The sequence below is a fragment of the Equus quagga genome, chromosome 10 (genome assembly GCF_021613505.1).
Source record: "Equus quagga isolate Etosha38 chromosome 10, UCLA_HA_Equagga_1.0, whole genome shotgun sequence".
In the NCBI taxonomy this organism is placed as follows: Eukaryota; Metazoa; Chordata; class Mammalia; order Perissodactyla; family Equidae; genus Equus; species Equus quagga.
Window position 1 is genome coordinate 34,763,829 of NC_060276.1, and position 5,190 is coordinate 34,769,018.

The window sequence follows — 5,190 nt, forward strand, 5'->3', positions numbered from 1 at the left end:
GTGATATGATACAGACTCAAAGAAAGATGATTATTCAGAGGTTTCAGATCAGTGAGGGAGGAAGAAGCCATCGTGGAAAAAGTAAGGTTGGAAAATCAAAGGATAGGCAAGACTTGGATAGATGGAAGGGTGAGAAAGGACAGTCCCAGTAGGGGGACATCTAGAGTAAAAACGTGGAGGTAGGATTGAATCATGCCATGCATGCAGCACCCAGTTAGAATGAATACCTGATATTTGGCTTCATTCTCAGCCTTTATCTTTCGTTATCTGGCTCCATCCCACCTTGCACAATGTTTCCTGACCTGTGAGTTCTAGATCACCTCAATTCTCGACTCCTCACCTTGCCTTCTGGTTATGGCCTTGCCTATTCTCACCTGGTACCCAATTCTTAATGCTCTGGGGCCAATCCTCAGCTACAATGTATGCTTAAGTCTTAGATAAAATCTGCATCCAAATCATTAACCCAAGCCAACCTTTCCCAGCCCTGAGTTCCCTACCCCAGTACCAGCCAGTGGTGGTTGTATTCCTGAAAACGTTGCCAGCCCTGAGAAATGAAACACAAAGGCCAGCTAGACCAAAGCCAAGGAGTAGTGGTGAAGCCAATCATTAGAAATGGATAAAGTGGCATCCCTTGGTGGAGGAAGGGCCTTGGTCACCAAGCAGAGTAGTATAGATTTGATATAGTCAGAGATTAGGAACCACTATAACCATTTATTTCAATTACCAGAGAAAGAGGTTTCCTTTGACTAATATTGAGAAACTAGAGCCCTTTAGTTGACAAGGCAAATGAGTTGCTTCCCTTAATTAAAGGAAGTTCTGCCGACAGCCCAGTGAAGCATATATTTGTTTTAACCAGGCCAACAGGGAAGATGTCCAAGTTACCCCCTCCCAAAGTCTTGGTTGAACTCCACCCCACACTGGCCCAAGGCTATTTGGTTTGGAAGCTGACAGTCCATCCTCTTCCGTGGCTTCTGTTCACACTCTCACTGGCCTTGCGGGATTGTAAAGTCAAAAGAGACAGGGACTGCAGTTAGCTGGCCAAAACCAAATGGCACTGCCCCACACTGCTGTGCCACACTACACTGATGTGCAGCACCCGCCCCCCCGCCCACACACACACACACACACACACACAGGGTGCAGCTGGCTTTTTCCCATAGAGGAATTCAATTTTACAATCTAGGGTTGGAAAATGCCCAAGATGAGGGGAATGATTGGGCTAGGAATGCAGCTGGAGGATGCAAAAGGGCAGAACCCAAGACTTGGGTGAAGGCTGAGATGGAATTAATTAGAATCTACAGCATCTTGGGGAGAGTAGCCACTAACTTGCTCCACAAATCCTGGGCTGCTGGATCAAAAGGCTCCTTACCACTATCCCCACAAACTTTTGAAAGAGGGCAAAACTTTTGAAGGAATAAGTAAAACGTACCAGTTTACCCAGAATATGAAACAACAAGAAAAAAAGTACAGACTGCAAACTTCCACAAAATAAATGGATAGCTAATCTTTAACTGATTGAGGGCTGAGGTCGTGTTTCTTATTGCTCACTGTTATATCCCCAGGACCTAACATGGTATCTAGCACATAGGAGGAGCTCAGCAAGTGCTTGTTGAATGAATAAATGAACCCCAGTAATAATAGTAATGACTGTAATAAATATTCGGTGAACCCAAACTGTATGCCCGGCAATGTTCTAAGTACTTTACATCTATTAACTAGCTGATTGAATCCTCACAACAACACTCTCAAAGTAGGCCTACTATTATTCCCATTTTATAAAGCAGGAAAGCAAGGGTCAGGAGGACTGTGCCTTGCCCTAGGGCATACCACCAGTAAGCAACAGAGCTCGAATGAATGGTTACTTGCTAAAGGAAGGCAGGAACACCCTGGCTATCTCTCGACCGTTTGTGATCTCTTAGTGTTCCTAGTGATCAACCAACTGTACTACGAGGCAGACCCAAGGTGGTGATTCTTTATTATTTTCCATGTCTGGGATGCTATCCTCAATCTCCCCATCACCTACCACACATGCACACATCACTCCTTTCTTCCTATTAGAATCCTACTCATTCTTAAAGATCCAGTTCAAATTGCACCTCTTTTACCATCCCTGCACTGACTACTCTTGCTGGAAGAATTCTCTTCCACTTTGGAACTCATATAGCACCCGTGGGCCATATCACTCATTTGATATTTGAAAGCTACATAGCATGCTGGTTAAGAGCCAGACTTTAGAGTCAGACAGGGTGGGATTTAAATTCCAGCTCTGCCAATTTACTAGGTGTGTGACTGTGGGCAAGTTACTTAACCTCTCCAGCAAGGAGCATGATCTTTGAACTGGAAAGAGAATTAAAGCCCAAGATAGATGAGGAGATAATAAGGGAGTACTTAACTTCCTTCACTGAGTTCAAGTTTCCAGGCCCAGACAAATTACATCCGAGGCTAGTGAGAGAATGTGCAGATGTGATCATAGAGCCAGTCTTAGAAAGCTTTGAGAAATTATGGCAAAAGGAAGAGGTGAGAGATGCAAAGAGGCAGGCAAACATTGTCCCAATGTTTAGCGAAGGGGGGTGGTGGTGTTGCAGGGTGCAAAATGTAGATCCTGGAAACTGCAGACCAGTGAGCGTGGCATTGATCTTTGGCAAAAGTATAAAATGCACTATTAAGCAGATCATTTTTTAAGGCTTTAGAAAGGGAGCGGAAATCACTAGGGTTAAGCAAGCGCTAGCTGAAAACAAGTCATGCTTAACTAAGCCCATTTCCTTTTTTGAATGGGTATTGAAGGGTCGATGAAGGGAAAACTTAGTGTAATGTACCTGGATTTCAGCGAGACATTTGAAAAAGTCTTACGATATTCTCATGGAAAAAATAGAAAAATAGGAGAGGAGTGGTAGCAGAAGTTATATGGGTTGCTTCAAGTTTGAATAACCTTATTAAAAGTGACTGTTAATAAGGGGAAGGTTATGTTGCAGTGTTCTGTCCTGGACCGTATCTCATTCAATACTTTTATTAGTCTGGTTGACCAAATATGCAGATAAAAGAAACTTTATGACATAGAGCACGCACTCTCAATAGGAGTGGTATCACTTCCGAGAGGGCAAAAATTGCTTCTTGAAAAGTGAAAAAAAAATTTTATATATAGAGCACAGATATACATATAGTACATAAACATATAAATGTATAGCATATCTATGTTATTAAAATTTCATAGGGAGAGATTAGGAAAAAACATCTAAAAAGTCTCTTTAGGGGTGTGATAATGAAAAATAAAAGGTTGAGAAACATTGCTATAAACAATATGATATTTTAAATGAGAGACTCAAGATCTAGAAAAATCATAAAGGGATAGATTGAAATAAAAAATAAACAAGATGACGGTTATTGAGGATGCGTGGAAAGCCCAGCATCTAGGTTAAAACAAAAGTCAACTGTATAAGAATAAGGCAAATAATAGCAGTTCAGGCAAGAAACCAAAGAGGGTTTTAATTGAGCTACAAGCTACACATTGATCAAATCTATGCTCAAAAGACAACCAGAATGACGAAAGTTCTGAAAACCACGTCCCATGAGGCATCGTGTAAATGAACTGAAGATATTCAGCCTGGAGGAGAGAAGACGTGGGGTGACATGACATATCTTAAAGGTCTGTTATGTGAAAGAGGAATTCGAATGGTTTGTGTGAAGCTACTTTTTGCTCAACCTAAGGAAGACGTTTTAAGCAATTAGGGGGTGCCCAAACGTGGAAGAAGCCGCTTTACAGAGGGATGAGCTTTCCAGATTATCAGGCGGACATTTCTGCACTGAGCAAGAGGGTAGATATGGCTTCTAAGGTTTCTTTTAATTCTCAGATTCTCTACTCTTTTGAAAATTATGGAGATAGAAAAGATGGCTAAGGAAGATGAGTCCAGACAACACACCCTTTCTTGGGTTCAAAGCCCAAGTCCTACAACACGAGGGATACTTGCTTGAGAAATCTGTCACTCAGAAACCAAATTAGGTGCCAATATTTAAAGCACTAATTCTCCTGGGCTCTGGCATTTTGTATTGCCCCCTACTTCTCGCTCAATTTCCATCTTGGCATAGAGGGTGAGAAGGCACAAAAGGTGTTGTGGGGAAATGCCAAGGAGGAGGTCTCAGAGACCAGTTATAGAACTGCTCAGATCTGTTTCATGAAAATATTGGTACGGGGCCCATGAGTAGGGAGAGCGTACTTCCTTTCCTTCTTGAGCTCCACCTTGCTCGCTTGTTTGCTCTCTCTCACTCTCTCTCTCTCTCTCTTTCTCTCTCTCTAAGAGAGTTGGAGCAGGCATAGGGACAGAGGGTGGTAATTTCAAGTTGAAGGGTTAACACCGCATTGGTTGAGAGAGCTGGGGAATGAGATGATGGGAGCTTTCCTAGTTTGTGAAAATTGAAACAAACAAAACAACTTGAGAATTGTGTCCCTGGAATTGTGTCCCAGTGACTGTATCAGGAAGAAGGGAGCAGAACCTTGACTGGGATGCAGCACAGCATTTTGCAGGGGTCTGAATATCCTGCTGCAGTCTCCTGGTTGGTCTTTCAGAGCAAACCGTTATTTACTTTGATTTTCACCTAACACTGCTACACAGAATCTCCACTGCACGACTGCTAGAAATTAAGCTTCTTACAACTGCCATGGAATCAAACTCCATTCACTTTCCTCTTAATGCTCTCTTCTCTCTGCCCTTGGCCAAAAGTAACCTGTTGCTTCACAAAACAACCTTTTCTTCCCTGTGCTTTATTAGCTCCTCTTTCACTCCCACTTGCTTGCTGAAGTCCTCACCACTGTCATAAATCTATGTATAGGGGCCACGTCTGCAGCCCAGCCCAAAAGAACTTTGCCAACACTTCAAGATTTTCCTCTCTACATCTTCTTTCGAGTAATGTCCACATCTGCACTATTAACCCTGGGACAGAAAAGTCAGAATTCTATCAGAGCCCTCCCTGAAAGTCTTATTTCTCCTTGGAACAGAAAAAGCTTTCAAACGTGGCTTCCTGGGTTTTCAGATTTGCTGGTGGGTGGATCTGGAGTGGGCATCCCGTCTGCACATCTGGCAGGGGCGCTTTCCAGATTTTCCTCATGACTCAGGATCAGTTTCTGACTGCTAGGCGGGGCAAAGGCTCCTGAAGTTTCTGCGAGGCACCTCCCCCTGTGAGCAGAGCTTGGTACAG